Here is a 23,021-nt window from a genome sequence, read left to right on the forward strand (position 1 = left end):
TGACCCTCCCTGAGTTTTTACTCATTTTAGCCTTTAGATATTTAGTTTAGGCTTAATATCGCTATTTTACCTAGTTTTATTATTTATTTATTCGGCTATCATATTTTTATTTTTAGTAATTTCCTACCAATTAAATAATTAGTTTTTTTGTTTTGTCTTTAAAAACAAAAAGAAGAAATGAAAAAAACAAACAAACAAGAAAGGATGAAACAAAACAAGAAAAAAAAAAGAAGAAAAAAAGTAACGAAGCAAAAGCAGAACGGAAGTGCAAAAAAAGAAAAATCCAAAATGGTTTGTTTCATTCCTATATGTGCACATGTCCCATTATTTTTACTCCAAGTAATTTACTTTGTCCATTTTTATATTCTCTTAACAAATTCAATAGCTAAGGAAGAGAGACAAAGGGGCACAAGGTCATTTTTATGGACAGTGCACACATTGACAGTTGGGATTTTTGGCATATTATACGGGCCCACACGGTTTTGGGGTCTTCTTTTTCTCCAAGCAATGGTTACATTGGAGAGGCAGACACAGAGAAAAAAAAAACCCCTAGGACACAAGACTAAAGACCCATGGCTGCCATCTTCAACCTAGAGACAACAATGAAACCCTAGTCCCCATAACCACTAGCAGCGCCACCCACCACGTCCAAGCCATAGCAGACCTTCAGCTTCATCTTCCTTACATATTACACAAAAAACACAAACCCTAGATGAACCTTTCTTTTTCAAGAAGACAAGAGCTGAACTCAAATCGTCACTCCTCACAGACCCATGGCTGGCTTCCTCGTCTTCCTCAGCTGAACGACCAAATGACCCCTGACCTCTCTAACCCCACCAACATCTCCGCCGCCCCTCACCCTCCAGCCCACGACCATAACTCCAGCTCCACACCTATCGTCTCCACTACGCACAACATCTGAACCTAAATCTCACCGGACCTTATGCTACTCAGGACCAAACGGAATGACCCCAACTCCCTTCAAAAACGAGCAACCATTTCATCTTTATCTACAAACAAGGAGGTAGCCATGGAGATAGCAGCTAAACCCTTTAGCCGTTTTTGAACAAAACCAAAATTCCTAAGCCAATCTTCTTCTTCACCTCGCACTCGCCGGAAAAACCAGCGGCCACGGCTGCTTACTGACCTCACTCCAAACGCCCAGCAACAGAAACCACCGAGCCAGACCCCCCTCATCTCCTTCACCCTACATCGCTAAAGACACTGAAGGTCGACTGTATCTAAATGAAAAATACAGAAACAGAGATAGGAGAGATTAACTAAGGATATCGTTCGAAAATGGAGTAACACTGAGGTAGGAGTTCGAAATTTGGGAGTCGTCGTTCGTGTTCCAGTCGCGGTTCGGTTTGAATTTGATTGCTGCATGGCCGAGTTTCCTGTTTGTTGGTCATGATCTAAACGCCTTCCATTTTTTCCGTTCAAGTTCGAGTCGCCGGAATTTGACATTGTTGTGAACAAATTGGAGGTTCATCTTAATATGGAAAAGTTCTTGTTTATTAAAGGTTCACTCTTATCCTTCTTCTATCTATATAATATCCTTTAGTTTCATGTATGTGATTTCTTGGTGATGCAACTTTGTTGATTAATTTTGTGACTGTTTTGTTTGATTTCTTGGTGATACATTGTTGTTTGTTAAAGGTTCTGTTTGCTACTTTTTATTTAAGGCAAATAAGTCACAATTTGATAAATGAAAAAAGTTGAATTTGGTCAAGGGGTTAGTTCAATACAAACATGGACTTTGTAAAGGATTACTAGACGGGTTGGGAAGGGAATTATAAAAATTTGAGTTCGGATCGATATTCTTAGTTCTTTATCTTGCTTTGTTGCTTTTAATCGTTATGAGTATGTTTAGGCCGTCATCACTGGGTAGGAAAACTTTAGGATTTTTGTTATATTTGGGGTGAGAGGTTGTCCCTTAGATAAATTCATCCGGGGAATGCCCCGTGGACTCTGTAAGTATTTTAACCCGGGGAACGCCCCGAAGTACTTTGTAAATATTTTGGAGGGCGTAACGCGTTCGTGAAGGAAGCATAGTGTAGTATTTTATTCTTATTTCTATTCTTATTTTTCTTTTATTAGGTGGGGACGACCTTGAGCCCTTTTATGTGTTTATTTTTCTGCGTTTGTTTTACCTCAACTTGAATATTTTAGAAGTCAACTAGATTGAGTATGCAACCGTGAATTTCACGGGACTTGGGGAGTGCCTAACACCTTCTCCCCAAGTCAAATGAACTCCCTTACCCGAATCTCCGGTGCAGACTTAGTTTTGGAGTCTAAAGTGTTTTAAAAGAAAAAATTATTTTTAGAAAAACGGTGACCTGACACACCGAAACCAATGTCAAGTGGAGACTCTGAAATATCTTTTGAAACACAATCCTTTGTCACTTTCATAATTGAAAACCCTTTTGAGCTTTACAAATCTTTTTATTTATTTAAGAGAATTAAGCGAGGTTTTTAAAAAATGGGGTGTGACAACATTCTGGTCAAATCAAAAAGGAAAGAAGATCATATCGACCACCTAAAAAATGCGCCTTCAGCGTAACCTCGGGTAAATTCCTCGGTTTCCTGGTATCCCAAAGCGGCATCGAGGTAAATCCTGATCAAATCAAAGCCATTAAAGGGATACATGAGGTATTAACCAACAAGAAACATGTGTAAAAACTGACTGGACGCATAGCCACCCAGTCGAGGTTCATCTCAAGGTCATCCGACTGGTGCCATAAATTCTTCAACGTGTTGAAGAAAGACAACGGGCTCCAGTGGAATTCAGAATGCACCAATGCCTTAAGAAAACTAAAGGCGTACTTGTCCTCGCCCCCATTACTCGCCAAAGCAGAACCTGGTGAGCGCCTCCTAATATTTGGCCATATCAGAGGTCGCGGTAAGCGCGGTGTTGGTCCACGAAAACAAAGGGACGCAATCTCCAATTTATTACATTAGCAAAACCCTAGTTGACGCCGAAACAAGGTACCCCCACCTCGAAAAGTTGGCCTTGGCATTGGTCATAGCTTCATGAAAACTTAGACCCTATTTTCAATGTCATCCCATATCGGTGGTGACAACCTTCCCTCTACGAAGCATCCTACATAAACTCGAATTGTGGGGAAGATTGGCCAAATGGGCCATATAATTGAGCGAGCACGATATAACATATTAGTCGCGAATAGGGATAAAATCGAGGGTACTCGCCGACTTCGTCGTCGATTTCAGTGCCAAGATAATGCCCGAGGTCAAGCAGAAAGATTCTCGTACCCGTCTTGGACTACCTGACCTATGGGTCTTATATACCGACGGCGTATCCAATGTGTCGGGATCTAGACTAGGACTCGTACTCGAGGTCCCAACAGGTGAAATTATCCGCCAATCCATACAATGCCCCGATATGACTAAACATGAGGCCGTAATTGCAGGGCTTAAGTTGGCTCTCAAATACGGAGCATGACGAGTCATCCTCAGATGCGACTCACAGCTCGTTGTCAACCAAGTCACAACGACTTTCCAATTCAAAGAGCAGAGGCTACAAAAATACTAGGCAGAAATCCATAAACTGCTGCTAGAATTCGATAAATGTCGACTCGACTAGATACCCCGAGCAAAAAATGTCAAGCCAGATGGCCTCGCCACATTAGCAGCGGCCACCAGAAATATTACAAAAGAAAACGTGATCACCCTTCTCCACTCGTCAATACACCAACTTGTGGTATACTTTGTAAATTTGATTTGGGACGGGCGCACCCGTATTATAGTATATTTGCAGGAAGGAGCACTCCCAACAGATAAAAAGGAAGCCAAAAAGCTTCGAATGCAGGCGGCTAGGTACATCATCATAAATCATGACCTGTACAAGAGAACATTTGGGGGGCCCTTGGTGAAATGCTTAGGGCCGAATCAAATAAGGCGCATGCTCAAGGAAGTACACGAGGGCCATTGTGGTGCCCATACAGGCAACCGAGCTCTCATCATATGCCTCATTCGAGCAGGTTATTATTGGCCCACTATGAAGAAAGAAGTCTCCGATTACATCAAGAAGTGTGAATAGTGCCAAAAGTACGCACCTATGATACATCAAGCGGGCAAAAACCTCCACTCTGTCACTTCGCCATGGCCATTCATCAGATAGGGAATGGACATCGTCGTACTCCTCCTAGCAAGGCGAGGTAATGCACGTTTTCTCTTGGTTTTTAACTGACTACTTTTCCAAATGGGTGGAAGCAGGTGCATTCACCCAAACACGCGAAAAAAAAGTCATCACCTTTCATATGGAGAAACATCATATGCCGTTTCGGCATCCCTAAAGAAATCAGCTGTGATAATGGGCCCCAATTCACCGGAAAAAAACCACTGAGTTCTTCGAAAAATGGCACATCAAGCGAATACTCTCCACATCATATCATCCCACCGATAACGGTCAAGCCAAATCCTCGAACAAAACAATATTGAACGTCTTGAAGAAAAAGCTCGAGGACGCCAAAGGATTATGGCTAGAATTGCTACTATAGGTACTATGGGCCTATTGCACTACGCCAAAAATGAGCATAAGCAAAATGCCATATTCACTAGTCTACAGGACTGATGCCATGATACCTATCGAGGTTGGGGAACTTAGCTTGAGATACTCCAATGAAAGCGGACAAAACAGTAACGAGAAAAGAAAATAAGACCTCGACGAGGCAGAAGAATGAAGAGACATGGCGTACGTAAGAATGGTAGCCCAAAAACAGCAAGCAGAAAGGTAATACAACAAAAAGCCAAAATACAACCACTCAAAGTCGGAGACTATGTTCTCAAGGCCAAAACACAGGCGAGCAAAGCCCCGAAAGAAGACAAACTAGGAACCAAATGGGACAGGCCATACAAAATCACGGCAGCAGCAAACAAAGGAGCATTCCAACTAGAAACAATGGAGGAAAAACTACTACAAAACAATTGGAATGTTGCCCACCTCAAATACTTCAACTTCTAAAAATGGACTCCCCTCAAGTCGTACTCTTTTTTCCTCACCGGGTGTCACACTTCGTTTTTACACACCCGAAGGTAGTACAATGGAGTTTTTCCACTTTAAGTGACATTATTCGAAGTGAGATTATTTATTCATTTTTATTCAGAGCCGCCACTTGGGATGGTTTAATTGGTGTCCCAAGTCACCGATTTATTTTGAATCCCAAATCGAGGAAAATTCGACTTTCCTTTTGAAGTCTGCGAACCAGAAATTCTGAATAAGGAATTCTGTTAACCCGAGGGAAGGTGTTAGGCACCCCCGAATTCCGTGGTTCTAGCACGGTCACTTAAACTATTACAGTTGGCCTATTATCTGATTTTAATACATGTTTTAGCCTATGGTACATTTTTAACTTATTAGCCGCTTTTAAATTATTTTTAGGAAGATTCAACGTTATCTAAAACACGTCTTTGGACCACGCCACATGAAATGCACCCGTGATCCATGACATATTCATTTAACGTTGTTGAGATTTGGATTTGGGTCACATGAAATGCACACTCGAGTTTAAGAAGGTAATTTATTAAGATAACGCGTCTAAAACAACTATGCGTTTGCAACTTTGCGAGGGCCATGGAAACTCGTTAAATGGCGCGCCTCAATTTCTAAGGATCAAAACAAGATTAATTAAAATAAGGGCCGTGTAATTATCATTTTGTTTGGCACGACACCCCTCGATTTATTCTAACCAAAAGGTTTCTATGCTAACTCATGAGGGCCATAACTATTTGATCTCATTTACTTATGGCGCACCTCGATTAACAATAGAACTAAATAAAATGAAAATTCAATTCATGTCCACATGTTAACAACCCAAAATTAACGATCAAAGGATAATATGAAAGTGCTGCATATTTCTCGTTTTAGCATTTCAATCCCTTACAATGCACTTTAACTAATCATCACTGCCAAATCGCGACAAGAATTAACCAAGAGTCAGATCATATTATTTTGAGATCTCTACCAATAACTGACCTTAGAAAAGGGCAATTTAAAACCAATCAAATGCAACGAAAAAAACCAAAATTCATGGACAGATCTGTAAAGTTTGGTTCAAAGGAAAAGAAATACAAAAATTGAATAAACTAAACTTTATCAATGTTCTAACACCTCCATTCTCTAAAGAGATCTTATGAACAATAGAAACTTTCCATAAAGCAAAAAAAATCAAATCGCAGAAGGTTTGGCAAATTTGCAGAATTTAAATGAGAATTTAACCAATTCAATTAAACCCAACATGCTTAGATTAACCAACACAAACTTTCATAGCTGAAAACCGGAATCAAACTAATTCGAACAGATATCATACTCCGATGTTTCCAACAATTTCAACCAACTTGAGATGAAATACACATCTCTTACACACTAGAATAATAGAGATCAGAACTGGAACCAATATACAGGAAGCTAAAAGGGAAACCACAATTTTTGATCATTTGAATAAAGCATAAGAGAGAAAGTTTCCACAACTTACCCGATCGCACAAAGCAAAGCTCGAACAAGCCAAATGAAGGCAGAAACAGACTCGACGGAACTCGGATAGCGTATCAATGAACAACTCGACGGACCGGACACGACGACCTGAATAGATTCACTAAACTGGATTTGGGTAGCGAATTCGAGCTGACTTTCGCACTGATTTGGTGTAGTTTCAGGGAGTTTTGGAGCAGGACTTACTGTTGGGTCGACCTTTACTTCACCGGATTCTATGAAAGGTCATCAGAATTACATGTTTCCGGTCAGATTTGGTTCTGTCTAGCGTGGGTCCTACTGTTTCTTGACAACAAAACGGGGAGGTTTTGGGGGAAAACGTGAAGGGGGTGGAGTTGAGAGGTCGTTGGCTTCTGCTTCGTGGAGTGAAGAAGAATTTCAGGGGGTCGTTTCGGTGGGGGATGAAGAAGATGAGATCGTGAGGGGGAGGTCCTTGATGCAAAGCTGCACAGCTTTTTGTTTGCAGAATCTCTGCCTTGTGTATTTCAGTTGCTCTAGGATATAGGTGTTATTTTTTGTTCTTAGGTCCTTAGGGTCTTTTTATTTTATTTTTTATTCCCAAGAAGAGTCTAGAAGGGTCCCTAGGGTAAGCTTGATGGGTATTGAGTATTGGGCTTAAGGAGTGGGCTAGAAACTTGGGCCTTTATGACTAGCTATGCTTAAAATTAGCTTAATTAACTAAAAATCTATCCATATAGAAATATTATCAAAAATATTAATTAGCCCTACTTAAATAAAATTATTATTAAAATAAAGACTGACCGTTAAAACAAAATTATTTTTTGGTATTTTTCAAGATTAAAATGACTACCAAACATTAATGAAACTACTTTTTTGTAATTTTCATTTTCTTGTAATAAAATAAAGTAAAAGAGTCAAAATTAATTAAAATAACGCTATTAGGCCTAAATTAAATATTTACATACTAAAATATAAAAAATCTTGGGGAGGGTCAAAAATCACATGTCTACATAAAAAATATTTTCCCTTGCACCTTGAACTATTTTCCCTTGAAACTTGAACTGTCTTCCTTCGAAACTGCTTTCCCTTGAAACTCGAGTTGTCTTCCTTCGAAACTGCTTTCCCTTGAAACTTGAGTTGTCTTCCCTTATACTCCAGGTGGGCGCCTGATTACAACAAAACAGACAAAACAAAAGAAATTTTTTCTGCCCCAGTTTACACTAGGAAGATTTGTGAGTTCTTAGCAAAATTGTAAACCACTTGTACTATTGATGCAATGATAAGATTAAACTAAGAATAGACTAGGAAAACTATAAAATAAGCTTGACTAAAGTAAAGACTGACCCTATTCTCCAGGGGGGGCCCTGATTTCAAGAAAACTAAACATTGATAACTTAAGAAAACTAAAAATTGACCCTTTTTTTCAAATCCAGACTTCCCTTTTTTTTTCAAAATATCCTAGGAGAAAATTCGTCAAAGTAGGTTTTCTATCTTAGGAGAAAGATTCATCAGACTAAGATGTTAATCCTAGGAGAAAATTCATCAGGCTATGTCCCTTTTCTCTTTTTTTTTTGGTATCTTAAGAGAGAGATTCATCAGACTAAGATTTCTATCCTAGGAAAAAGTTCATCAGACTAAGTCTTCTATCTTAGGAGAAAAATTCATCAGACTAAGATTTTGATCCTAAGAGAAAAATTCATCAGACTAGGTCTCTTTTTTTTGGTATCTTAGGAGAAAGATTCATCAGACTAAGATTTTGATCCTAGGAGAAAGTTCATCAGGTTTTCTATATTAGGAGAAAGATTCATCAGACTAAGATTTTGATCCTAGGAGAAAGTTCATCAGACTAGGTCCTCTGTCTTAGGAGAAAAATTCATCAGACTAAGATTGTGATCCTAAGAGAAAATTCATCAGACTAGGTCTTCTATCTTAGGAGAAAGATTCATCAGACTAAGATTTTGATCCTAGGAGAAAGTTCATCAGACTAGGACTTTTTATCCTAGGAGGCAAAATGTGACGACCAAATGACAAAATTTCATGCACATGAGCAAGATAGAAAATGCAAAAATTTGAGAAACTTCCCTTTGTCGGCTCTTCTCTTCTTTTCATTTTCGTTTTTTTCTCTCTTTTTTTTTATTTTTCTTTTTTTTCTTTTCTTTTCCCTTCTTTTTTTCTTTTTTTAACCACATTCCTTGCACTGCTTTGTTCTTGTTTCATACAATGAAAAATTTGTCAGTTTTAAAAATGGTGGTCGGTTTGTGGCCTTGTGTCTTGAGCAGCTTGGCTTTTGCTCGATCATCTTGAGTCGGTCTCAAGAAACTTTTGTTTTGCACCAACTCTAATTGTTTCACACCCAGTTCCATTTGTATTTCTGGCTCAATCAGCCTTATCCCAACTGGAGATCTTTGCTTATGTGAGCTTTTCTGATATCTTGAATGACTTCCTGCTTTTTGAGCAATTTGTTTGTCAGAGAGAACCACCAGTTATCTTTCTTGTGCCAAGTAGGCTGACAAGAGTCTTTTTTGGGGAAGCCATTATATGAATACTCAATGTATATTGACAGAAACAACTTAGTGCTGGCCAAATTTGCTTTATGCAACTGAAAAGCTGGTAGCAATTTTGAAATCTTTTCTTGCTTGTTTTGACAAGGACTGACTCAGAGTGGAGGACACAATGATGCAAAGAAACAAGTATTAACAATAAATGCCCCTATTGGAAGGACAGAAGGAAGATTTTTTTTTCAATAACTAGCCTTAATGATCTTGACATGCATTTTGGACTCCACGGCCTGATCTATCAAACTAATCCAATCTTCCCTTATACTATTCTTATGATCTTTGAAGTCGGGCCTATCCATGCCAATCCTTTGCATCAGCTTCACGACTCACTTTCGACTAATGGTGCCCCGAGGAGTTTTCACCAACAAGTCTCTCTCATTTATTCATCTCTTCTTACCGTCGTCTTACAGTGCTCGTGAGGGTTTAATAAGACTCGCTCATTTTTCTTTTTCTTTTTCTTTCCCTCTTTTTGGGAGCAACTCGACGATGTTCTACGTCGTGTGACAACTGTTGCTCAATGCATGCGTCTCTTGGCATTTTTTAAGGCATATTGGGAGGTCTTTATTTGGAAGGTTTTTGGATAGGGTTGGAAAGAAAGGTTGGCGTGAAGGCTCAAAATAAACTCAAAATGAGGGGTTGTAGACTTACAACTCTTGGAATCGACTCTTTCAAAAATGAAATAAAATCCTTGCCCCAGTTTCAGATGCTGTGGAGTTTTGGATTTTTCTATTTTTTCTATTCTTATTTGGTTGGACCGAACCGTGAGGCTACCTACGTTTCCTTTTTTAAGGAATCAGGTCGAACATAGTTCAAAGATCTGACCTAACTAATTTTTTCATTTTTCTTTCTGTTGTTTTTTTCTTTTCTTTTTTTCTCTTTCTTTTTATTTTGTTTCAAAACAAGTTGCCCCAGGCCCTATTTTTAGGGTATGGACCTCTGACAAATCTTTTTTTTTTTGAACTTTCTAAGAATTGCCCCAGTTTGTACTCTTAGGACCTGAATTTTTTTTTTACTCTAAACTTGATTCCAAAAGAGGGTAGTCAAAGAAAATAACACAGACTCAAAAGGGGTAGCAAAGGATATAAAGTGTTTGGGTAGCAGAAAAAGGGCCTCCCAACCTCGAGAACGCCAAACATAGTATCTTTTTGCGATCACAGCATTGATGAACATGTCTGCCTTCTTGGTGTGTCATGGTCATAAGACACTTTCCGTCCCTTAATGTCGAAATTTCTAACAAACTTCAATTGATTAAACATCCTCAAGCCCAATCTTCACAATGATTTGAAGGTGAATTTTACTCGACCATAATTCCAAAGTATTTCAACTCTTTATTCATCCTCAAAAATGCCTTTTCCTCAGTTGTCCAACTCAAACTTAAATCAATTTTCTAAGATCTGGCCAAAATTCCGCATGCATGTCATGTTATTAAGACTAGCGGGAAAATAACTAATCATGAAATGACACAAAAGGACAAACTGTATTTCATTAAGTAAACAACAAGACAAATAACCTAAAATTCGAGTTATAACCCTAAATAGCCCGGCTAATGAAAATAGCAACAGAACAGAAAGACAAGACTCACACAAACAAAATAGAGGGATAGAATGGTTTGACTAAATAAAACAAATTAAATTCGGATCACAACCCTAAAATAACCCAGATAATAGAAAAAACATCAAAACAAACTACCAAGATTCCTTCATAGTGCGGAGGGAATGACTTTTCAATTGGTAAGCTTGATATTTAGCCACAAATTTGCTCATCAGAATCAGCAGAGCCTTCTCCAATTTCAAAATCATTAACTTGGGTTAGCAAATTCCCGAGAGGATTCTCATACTCCCTGTCACCACGCATCATCCCCACAAAGTGTGCATCATGATGTGCAGGTAAAGGATTCTGCGCGATATTCTGGGTGTCACTGTCTTGGATCACAATCAGGTTTTCCAGGATCATCCTTTCTATTTCTCTTTTCAAATCCCGACAGCTTTCAACATTGTGCCCCTGGGCATTGGAATGGTATTTACACCTTTTAGAAGGGGCCAAAGCTTCTTGCACGGGGGTCCAGATGATATGGAGGAATGGGTACAATCATGTCATAGCTTTAATTTCTCAAACAAGCTTGCATAGGACTCTCCTATTGGTGTAAAATTATCTTTCAACTTTTGCTCCCCTCTATACCTCTGGCCTGGATGTGGGTTATAGGGTACCTAAAAATTTTGTGGAAGCTGGTGGAGATTTTGTGATACTCGTGCTCGCCTTCTGGGGTGTTTTGGTGGCTGGACGACATACTGAGGTGGAGCGACAGAGTATTGAGGGTTCTGAGGTGGATAATACTGCTTAGGGGAGTCATGGAAAACTTGAGGAGGCTGCTCATACCTTCGAGATGTTCTCCTGGGACCTCTTCTCGACCCCGATGTCATCATGATTTCTTCAACCTTCTCATTTGTGTCGCTAAAATTATCAGAATCAACCCGGACAGCCTGAGTTGCGGCTTTAAAAACTGCTTGACTTATAATTTTGCCTGTCTTAAGAGCATTCTCTACCATTTCTCCTATTTTGATTGCTTCCGATAAGGATTTGCCAACTGCGGACATCATGTTTTGAAAATAATCTGGCTCTTGAGCGTGAAGGAAGACAGTGATTAGCTCGTGGTCGTCCATGGGTGGCTTAACTCTAGCTGCTTGCTCTCTCCATTTAATGGCATATTCCCTAAAACTTTCAGTTGGTTTCTTCTTCAAGTTTGAAAGAGAATTGCGGTCTGGGGCAATGTCAATGTTGTATTGGAACTGTTTGACAAAGGCATGTGCCATGTCATCCCAGACATACCAGCGAGACGTGTCTTGATCCATAAATCATTCGGAGGCTACTCCCGTAAGGCTTTACCCAAAATAAGCCATCAACAATTCTTCATTTCTTCCCGCACTTCTCAGTTGATTGCAATACCTTTTCAGGTGGGCTATGGGATCTCCATGTCCATCATACTTTTCAAATTTGGGAGTCTTGAAACCAGGCGGCAATTGGACATCGGGGAACATACATAGATCTTTGAAGGCAACACTTTTTTGACCTGCCAACCCTTGCATATTTTTCAACCGTTGTTCTAAGCTTTTCACTCTTTGGGTCATTTCTTCCTGTACAATCTTTCGGGCAGGCTTCTCAATGTTTGCAGGACGATCAAACGAGTACGAGTGGTACTCAGGAGAGTGATACTGCTCTTGCTGTGTAGCAAAATGTGACTCATGACGAGGCTGTCCTTGACCACTGGCCCATGCTTTATACATTTCGGTCATTTGCTGATTCAATATTCTATTTTTCTCAAACACAGTAGACTCTTGTTGAACCCTCTGACCCTGAGTCTCTGGAGCACTTGTAACAGCTTCGATGTCAGTTATCATTTTTCCTTGGATCTTGTGTTTCCAGCTTACCACAAACCGACCACCTCAACTTTCTTCACAATTCAAAACAATACATATTAGAATGGACTCAGTCAATCCTTATTATTATCAATATTTTTTCATTTTTTTCATTTCTTTTTAATGGTAATCGAACCTGATGTGGGTTGCCTACGTATCATGTGGAAACATGAATCAGATCTTGCATAGTTCAGGAAGATCAGGAATAAAGTAAATAAACCAACTTTTATTTTTGGATTTTGAACTTTTCGAAAGAAAGACATATAAAGAAGAAAGAAAATATTTTTTGGATTTTGATTTTTCTTCAGCAATTTTGCAAAGAAAGACTTTTAAAGAAGAAAGATTTTTTTTCCTTTTTTTTTGAATTCGACTTTTATTGTTTTTTTTGGAATTTCGATTGAAAAACTTCTAAAGAAGAAAGAAAATATTTTTGGAATTTTATTTTGAATTTATGAAAGAAATGCTTCTAAAAAAAGAAAATATTTTTGAATTTTGAATTTTCTTTTCAATTTTGAAAGAAGAATGAAAATATTTTTGGATTTTTGGAAGTTATTATAAGAAAATATTTTTGTATATTTTTAAAAAAAAACAATTAGGGTCTAAAAGAAAGGCTTTCTAAAGAAGCAAGTAATGGAAAATATTTTTTGGATTTTTGAAAATTGGGGTCACAAAAAAAAGACTTTTCTAGAGAGGAAGTAAAGGAAAATATTTTGGATTTTTTGAAAATTATTGGCCGGAACCGATGAGGTTTGCCTACGTATCTCACATCCGGTGAGAATCAGACCCGCGTAGTTCGCCCGTTTTGATGCAACCGGAAAATATGACTTATTGTGAAATGACTTTTTCTCTTCTTTTTTTCAAAATTTCGGCAGAGTTTCAGGATAATTCAAATACCTACTTCTCACTTTTTTTTTTTCATTTTCTTTCCCTATCTAGAAGCTAGTCAACATTCAAGCCGAAACAAACAGATACACAAGTAGCACGTAAGATGCATCAGGATGGTCTTTTAATTTGGGTACACTTGTCCTAGACAGATCCAACCCCTGTGTTGAGTCCCCAAAGTCAAATGCACGTGATGCAAACAAGCGTTCCTACTGGGGATCCGGCATGAGGCTGAGTTATTCTAGGTTCAAAAACCTGGTTATTTGTTCTAGACTTGTGTACCAGAGCGGACGACTAGAGCCGAGGGGGGCAGCGTACCGGGAATGCAGAAGCTTCACCGGTTTTGCAACTTGTCCGAACCTCGTTCTAAAATTTGGGATATGACTCTAACAGAAGAGAAGTCACACGAAGTGCACACTCCTCCATGATTTAGAAGACTCAGAGAGAAGAAGAGTTTCATAGCAGTTTATATACAATTCACAGAATATCAAAGCGGTAAAAGCAACACGTAGCACATTAGGCCCAAACATGTAATAAAACCAAATAATAAATAAAGTCAAGTATAACAATTATTCTAAGCTCGAATTCTTGAACCCTGAACCAGAGATTCTGGGTTCGATCCCCAGCAGTGTCGCCAGAGCTGTCACACCTCCTTTTTACACACCCGAAGGTAGTATAAGGGAGTTTTTCCACTTTAAGTGACATTATTCGAAATGGGATTATTTATTCATTTTTATTCAGAGCCGCCACTTGTGATGGTTTAATTGGTGTCCCAAGTCACTGATTTATTGTGAATCCCAAATCGAGGAAAATTCGACTTTCCTTTTGAAGTCTGCGAACCAGAAATTCTGAATAAGGAATTTTGTTAACCTGAGGGAAAGTGTTAGGCACTCCCGAATTCCGTGGTTCTAGCACGGTCTCTTAAACTATTACAGTTGGCTTATTATCTGATTTTAATACATGTTTTAGCCTATGGTACATTTTTAACTTATTAGCCGCTTTTAAATTATTTTTAGGAAGATTCAACGTTATCTAAAACACGTCTTTGGACCACGCCACATGAAATGCGCCCGCGATCCAAGACATATTTTATTTAACGTTGTTGAGATTTGGATTTGGGTCACATAAAATGCACACCCGAGTTTAAGAAGGTAATTTATTAAGATAACGCGTCTAAAACAACTACGCGTTTGCAACTTTGCGAGGGCCATGAAAACTCATTAAATGGCGCACCTCGATTTCTAAAGATCAAAACAAGATTAATTAAAGCAAGGGCCGTGCAATTGTCATTTTGTTTTGCATGACACCCCTCGATTTATTCTAACAAAAAGGTTTCTAAGCTAACTCATGAGGGCTATAACTATTTGCTCTCATTTACTTATGGCGCACCTCGATTAACAATAGAACTAAATAAAATGAAAACTCAATTCATGTCCACATGTTAACAATCCAAAATTAACGATCAAAGGATAATATGAAAGTGCTGCATATTTCTCGTTTTAGCATTTCAATTCCTTACGGTGCACTTTAACTAATCATCACTGCCTAATCGCGACAAGAATTAACCAAGAGTCGGATCATATTATTTTGAGATATCTGCCAACAACTGACCTTAGAAAAGGGCAATTTAAAACCAATCAAATGCAATGAAAAATACCAAAATTCATGGACATATCTACAAAGCTTGGTTCAAAGGAAAAGAAATACAAAAATTGAATAAACTAAACTTTATCAATGTTCTAACACCTCCATTCTCTAAAGAGATGTTATAAACAACAGAAACTTTCCATAAAGCAAAAAAAAATCAAATCGCAGAAGGTTTGGCAAATCTGCAGAATTTAAACGGGAATTTAACCAATCTCAATTATACCCAACATGCTTAGATTAAGCAACACAAATATTCATAGCTGAAAACCGGAATCAAACTAATTCAAACAGATATCATACTCCGATGTTTCCAACAATTTCAACCAACTTGAGATGAAATACACATCTCTTACACATTAGAATAACAGAGATAAGAACTGGAACCAATCTACAGGAAGCTAAAAGGGAAACCACAATTTTTGATCATTTGAATAAATCATAAGCGAGAAAGTTTCCACAACTTACCCGATCGTACAATGCAAAGATCGAACAAGCCAAATGAAGGCAGAAACAGACTCGACAGAACTCGGACATCGTATCAACGAACAACTCGACGGACCAGACACGACGACCTGAACAGATTCACTCAACTGGATTTGGGTAGCGAATTCGAGCTGACTTTCGTACTGATTTGGTGTAGTTTCAGGGAGTTTTGGAGCAGGACTTACTGTTGGGTCGACCTCTACTTCGCCGGATTCAATGGAAGGTCATCGGTATTACATGTTTTCAGTCAGATTTGGTTCCGTCTAGCGTGGGTCCTACTGTTTCTTGACAGCAAAACAGGGAGGTTGTTGGGGAAGACGTGAATGGAGTGGAGTTGAGAGGTCTCCGACTTCTGCTTCGTGGAGTGAAGAAGAAGTTCAGGGGGTTGTTTGGGTGGGGGGATGAAGAAGATGAGATCGTGAAGGGGAGGTCCTTGATGCAAAGCTGCGCAACTTTTTGTTTGCAGAATCTCTGCCTTGTGTATTTCAGCTGCACTAGGATATAGGCGTTATTTTTTGTTCTTAGGTCTTTAGGGTCTTTTTATTTATTTTTTGTTCCCAAGTAGAGTCTAGAAGGGTCCCTAGGGTTAGCTTTATGGGTATTGGGTATTGGGCTTAAGGAATTGGCTAGAAACTTGGGCCTTTATGACTAGCTATGCTTAAAATTAGCTTAATTAACTAAAAATCTATCCATATAGAAATATTATCAAAAATATTAATTAGCCCTACTTAAATAAAATTATTATTAAAATAAAGACTGAGAGTTAAAACAAAATTATTTTTGGTATTTTTCAAGATGAAAATGACTACCAAACATTAATGAAACTATTTTTTGTAATTTTCATTTTCTTGTAATAAAATAAAGTAAAAGAGTCAAAATTAATTAAAATAACGCTATTAGGCCTAAATTAAATATTTACATACTAAAATATAAAAAATCTTGGGGAGGGTCAAAAATCACATGTCTACACCGGGTTTTGTCCCAATTGGGTTTTCTTGGGGATGTTTTTAACGAGGCGACGAAGGGGACGTCTCGAAGTTTAAGTATGGTTTATCGCTCCGCCTGCTGACTTCTTGTCTAGGCCGAACGATAAAGGGACTAGGTACACTAGAACTTCTCCAGTATGTGTATGGAATAAACAGAAACATGTAACACTCTCCAATGAATGAAATAAAGCAGCATCTTTGCACATCTCCACCAAAGTCTTTCTACATTTTACATTCGACCTCGCTCGAATTGTTTTACATTCGACCTCGCTCGAATTGTTTTACACTCGACCTCGCTCGAATTATTTTACATTCGACCTCGCTCGAATTACTCTACATTCGACCTCGCTCGAATTACTTTACATTCGACCTCGTTCGAATTACATTACATTCGACCTCGCTCGAATTACTTTACATTCGACCTCGTTCGAATTATTTTACATTCGACCTCGCTCGAATTACTTTACATTCGACCTCGTTCGTAAACATAAGAGGCGATTTTCCAAACACTCTTTCTTCCCCAAAACACAAGTAAGTGATTTTTAACTCATTTCTTTTACTCCTTAACTTCTTTTTACAAGATTTCATCCTAGAATCTAGGGTTTCATGGTGGAATTGGGAATTTTGCATAAAACATAGAAATATTGAAATTTGGGGATTTAGACCTCAAATTGAGGTAGAATTCCAAAACCAATTGTATATCCGGGCTCGGGGGTGAATGAGTAATCGGGTTTTGGTTCGAATTTCAGGTTTGGACCAAGCGGGCCCGGGGTCGATTTTTGACTTTTTGGGAGAAATCACTAGAAAACCTATTTTCATACTTTACAATTGGTTCAATTAGCATATATTGATATTATTAAGTAAATTATGGCTAGATACAAGTGAGTTGGTAGTAGAATCAAGAGGTAAAGCGGTACTTGAGGCTTGATTGTGTCAGTGACATTGAGGTAAGTGTTTGGTCTAACCTTAGCTTGAGGTAATAGGAATTGTAGTCTTATTTGCTATGTGTTAATTGTTGAGTACGACGTCGTGGTGACGAGTATCTATACGTTGGTGTCAAGCATGCCCGTGAGTCTTATACTATGATTGTTGTGACTCCGTTATGTATTGTCCGTGCTTAATATGGTAATTTCTAATGTTGAAAAATGATTATGGAAGTATTCTTGGTAATTGACCATTATAGAGCATTGACTCAAGTTGAAAATTGAGTTGTGAAGTAATTGTGAAAAAAAGAAGAGGAGGATGCAAAGATACTTGGACAAAATCCAACTCACGTTACGCCGTTTCAATGAATGAACCCTGGTCCACATACCTCGGGAGCAGAACAGTGAGGCCGTTGCTCTCGCAAACATGGGATCGTCTGTTGAAGAAGATGACCTACTCCCCGGGGCTGTTGTTCAGCTATCCAAATTAGTGGCCGAGGAAGGTCATCCCGAGATTAATTCCACCAGCCTAATATGGGATTGGAGAACTAAATATATTGACTATTTGAAAGATGGGAAACAAGCCACAGATCCAAAGGAATCAAGGGCCCTGCGAACCAAAGCAGCTCGATTCTCGTTCGACGAAAATAGGACTCTATACAGAAGAACCTTCGATGGTCCCCTAGCAGTATGTCTGGGGCCGGGAGACACAGATTATGTACTCCGAGAAATTCACGAGGGTACCTACGGAAACCACTCCGGCGCCGATTCCTTAGTCCGAAAGGTGATCAGGGCAGGCTACTACTGGGACAACATGGACAAGGACACCAAGGAATTCGTCTGAAAATGCGACAAATGGCAGATATTTGCCCCTATGATTCACCAACCCGGTGAACAACTGCATTCAGTCTTATCACGATGGACGTTCATGAAATGGGGAATGGACATCATCGGACCTCTACCAACGGTACCAGGTAAAGCTAAATTTATTTTATTCATGACTTACTATTTCTCAAAATGGGTAAAAGTGCAAGCCTTCGAAAAGATAAGAGAAAAAGAGGTCATTGACTTCATCTGGGACCACATCATGTGCTGATTCGGGATTCCTTCGGTGATAACATGCGATAATGGGAGGTAGTTCATCGGAAGCAAAGTAACATAGTTCCTCGAGGATCACAAAATCAAGAGAATCCTGTCGACGCCCTACCACCCGTGTGCAAACGGTCAGGCCGAATCTACAAACAAAACCATCATCCAAAACTTAAAAAAGAAGTTGGAAAGTGCTAAGGGAAAATGGAGAGAAAAAATACCCGAAGTGCTATGGGCATACCGAACAACTCCAAAATTAAGCACAGGGGAAACACCTTTCTCTCTAGTATACGGTGCCGAGACTTTGATACCAGTGGAGGTCGGAGAGCCGAGTGCCAGATTCCGACACATCACCGAGAGCTCAAACAACGAGGCCATAATTTCATACTCGGAGAAATATTATAGAATCTTGATTCAAGAGATGTTTTTTCTTTCGATGCTTTTATATACTTTCCATTGGAGTGAGGACATGAAAGAAAGACTAAAGAAGATGTAACTTAGACATAATTTGAGCTGACTTCTAAAGTAGAAGTTACATTATGTCTATTAATTCAAGTAGTTTTTTTTTGTTTCCCATACGGTGTCCGGTACCCACATTAATTCAAGTGCTTGATTTCATGTAAGATGAAGTAGAAGCATACTATCTAAATAACAAGCAGAATATTTGGTGTATTAGAATAATTGGTTATTGTTTGAATATTACTTTGTTACATTGAGCTTTATCTTCAACACAATATTAATATTTTTTATACATAACAAGACATAATGATAAACTAAAGTATTAATCTTAACCAAGTGAGAAAGGGTGATACCAACTTAGTTGATTGTGCAACTGCAAACTATAACGATGTCAAAATAGTAAAACAACACTACTAACAAAATGTGTCTATCTCCCTAGATTTAGACTTCGATTATTCATTTTCATAGGTTCAGACAATATCCAATCATTTTAACCTCAACAAACACATTACCATATGACAATCATCATTAATCATGCATTAATAGAAACTTGTGTTTAATTTTTTATTTATAATTATTTATTTAAAGTTTTTTTTTTCATAACATTGAAAATCTTACAACGCCGTATATTCTGATCAGTTGCCCTACAGTGCACCACCAGCTCCTATCAGTGCACCTCCGCTCCAGAGTTTTCAGGGTGGTTATCCAGGTTGTTAGGGTCAGCTTCAGGGTCAGTAGTCTCAGCAGCCCAAGTCTTGCTATACTTATGGTGATATGAGGCACATTGCTAGGTTTTTCCCTCGAGCCTCAAGTAGTTCTCAGCACCAGGGTTCTCGTGCTATGGTCCCAGCACCGGGTGTTCCACCACCCGCTCAATCAACTAGGGGTTGGGGTTGAGGTAGAGGCCGGGCTGCTAGAGGTGGAGGTCATGCAGCTAGAGGTGGAGGCCAGCTAGTAGAAGGTCGTCTTAGGGATGCAGTTCAGAGTGGTGGGGCCCAGCCCCAATGTTATGCTATGCCAGGCAAACCTGAGGCTGAGGCCTCCGATGCAGTTATCACAGGTAACGTTTCAGTGTGCAGTAGAGATGCCTCAGTTCTATTTGACCCAGGGGCCACATATTCTTATATATCATCTTATTTTGCCCCCTATCTGGTTGTGCCTCGTGATTCTTTGAGTGCTCCTATATATGTGTCTACACCGGTGGGTGATTCTATTATGGTAGATCATGTTTATTGTGCTTGCATGGTTGTTATTGGGGGTCTTAAGACCTAGGTAGATCTCCTATTTCTCGACATGGTGGATTTCGATGTTATTCTGGGGATGGATTGGTTATCCTCATATCATGCTATATTGGATTGTCACGCCAAGACCATGACCTTAGCATTACTGGGGTTGCCTCGTTTGGAGTGGAGAGGGACTCCAGGTCATTCTACCAGCAAGGTTTTCTCATATATGAAGTGTTACGCCCCGAAATATTACATCAATATTATGTCCCGCAGTATTATATTGCGACGATATTATGCACTGCAGTAATATATTATGATTGATATTACGTCCTACAGTATTAAGTTATGACAGTATTGTGCCCGACAATATTACATTACAGTGATATTACGCTTCACAGTAATAAGTTACGACGATGTTGCATCCTGTAGTATTTTACATTGAATTTGTAGTAAGGTAATTGACATTAGTCCAAGGAAAATATTATTTGGGGATTATAAGGATTATGCTATTTCACAAGTGATTAGTAAATTCATGAAGGTGAAATGGGGATCAAGTCTAAGAAAATGAATTTTGTCAAAGTTTGGCATTTTGGGGTAAAATACTGCTCGAGCTAAAATATCTGGTATTTATGGACTAGTGCCATACAAGGTACTACATGGCGATGATAGTAAGGTGTATAAGGTATGTGGAATGTGAATAATATTTTAAGTAATTTGGGGTAATTTTTAAATTATGCGGGCAATTGATTAATTACCGGGTAACAGGATATTACCCAGTTAACCAATAAGTGGATAAATTTTTTATTAAACTAACCCCCCAACGTGGCAAAAAGCCACAAGACTTAGAAGTGACTAAGCAATAACTTTGCCAAATGGCTAAAATATAGCAACCAAGTCATACTTAGACTTGATAAGATTTATAAAAATCTTATCTATAACATTAATAAGTAGTCTTGTAAAGATTTCAAAAAATCAATCCGCCTTTGAGTTTAAAAAAGAACCAAAGACATTCATAAATCCAAGAGCAAGAAACGGCAATTTCAATTGGCATGTCTTGCAAACTTTTGACCTCAAACATGCAGCAGATCATCATTAATGGCACTTCAATAAAGGTTTGGATTGTTACTGGAGATAAGCAAGAAACGTACATTATTTCCAAATTCAAATAATCAAGGAACAGACGTGATTCTTAGCAATATGAAATTTTTTGCAATGAAATTCTTGCAAACAATTCCAACGACAATTATTAGAACCGTAGCAACATAAAATTTTGCGGTTCTAAAGGAGTACGGTGCAATCTTTTTCAAGAGTATTATACGGAGTTTTCCTTACTTCAGGTATGTTAAGGCTATCACTTCTTTCTTTTGGCATGATCCATACGATACGAACGAAATGTGCAAATGCGCAAATTCCATAAATGACTCTATTCATAGAAGTATTAGAGATATCTATGTTCCTGAATTTCCATGTGTCATAATATTGTATCATCTGTTCATGGGTCTCAGAAAAATATGAAAGTTGAGAAAAAAAAAGTTTACTTTATGAGATTGCTCAAGACAAAATGGTCTTATGAAATTCTGAAAGATTTTATTAACGTACTTTTCATGTATTGCATTCATGTGCATTGACCATGACCAGATGACGTTATATACGCGTATATATGTAAATATATGTATATGGGATATGGAAAAAGGTTACGACATTATATACGCACCACCACCTGATCAGCTGGTATATGATGGTGATGTTGCCCACAGTGGCTGAAATATGATACAAACAAGATGATGTTGCCCACAGTGGCTGAAATATGATTCAAACGGCGTTATATACGCATATATGGGTATGTATTCAAATGGCGTTATATACGCATATATATGTATGTATTCAAACGGCGTTATATACGCGTATATATGTATGTATATATATGTATATGGGATATGAGAAAGGTTATGGCGTTATATACGCACCACCACCTGATCAGCTGGTATACGATGATGATTTTGCCCGCAGTGGCCAATATGATATGATGGGATGCCCTCAGAGGCTGATGATGTTATGAAATATGTACCTATGCACGACATAACATTCATACGCATACGCATGACACTAAAAGTAATTTATGATTTACAAAGTTATTCAGACTTACAGGTTGAGTCATGTACTCTATATGTCTTCCATGTCTCTTATGTATTTATTTATGTACCTTACATACTCAGTACATTATTCGTACTGACGTCCCTTTTGCCTGGGGACGCTGCGTTTCATGTTCGCAGGTCCCAATAGACAGGTTGAGAGCCGTCAATGTAGGTTACCAGCTCAGCGGAAGATGTTGGTGCGCTCCATTTGCTTCGAAGTTGCTGGTTTGATTAGTATGAGTTATATGTATATTGTTTGGTATGGCGGGACTCTGTCTCGGCCTTTATGATATTTATGTATTCTTAGAGGCTTGTAGATATATGTCGTGCACATAAAAGATTGTACGGCCTTGTCGGCCTATGTTTCGAGTTTATAAAGAATCGTGTTGGCCTATTAAGACCGTATGTCATGTATATATGATGATGTAATAAGAAAGATATGTTACGTTGGTACTCGGTTGAGTAAGGTACCGGGTGCCCATCGCAGCCCATCGGTTTGGGTCGTGACAAAAGTGGTATCAGAGCAGTTCTATCCTAGGGAGTCTATAAGCCGTGTCTAGTAGAGTCTTGTTTATGGGTGTGTCGTGCACCACACTTATAAGCAGGAGGCTACTGGGCATTTAAGACTGTCACTCTTTCTTCTTACTCTAGATCGTGTGGTAGAGCTCACCTATAAGAATTCGATTCCCTAACTTCTATTCGTAATAAGGCGATGCCTACATTCAGAAAGACGATCGATAAGAGATAC

At 38.7% G+C, this 23,021-nt stretch overlaps 1 long non-coding RNA gene across 1 annotated transcript; it reads left to right on the forward strand.

Annotated features, from left to right (window-relative positions):
* Window positions 1-227: 227 nt before the first annotated feature.
* LOC142174676 (uncharacterized) lies at window positions 228-22,692 on the forward strand. Its single transcript, XR_012703696.1, has 3 exons — window positions 228-1,523; window positions 19,552-21,475; window positions 22,412-22,692. It is a non-coding gene; the product is annotated as an uncharacterized LOC142174676 (long non-coding RNA).
* Window positions 22,693-23,021: the final 329 nt, after the last annotated feature.

Source organism: Nicotiana tabacum, chromosome 20 (genome assembly GCF_000715075.1).
Source record: "Nicotiana tabacum cultivar K326 chromosome 20, ASM71507v2, whole genome shotgun sequence".
NCBI classification, from domain to species: domain Eukaryota; kingdom Viridiplantae; phylum Streptophyta; class Magnoliopsida; order Solanales; family Solanaceae; genus Nicotiana; species Nicotiana tabacum.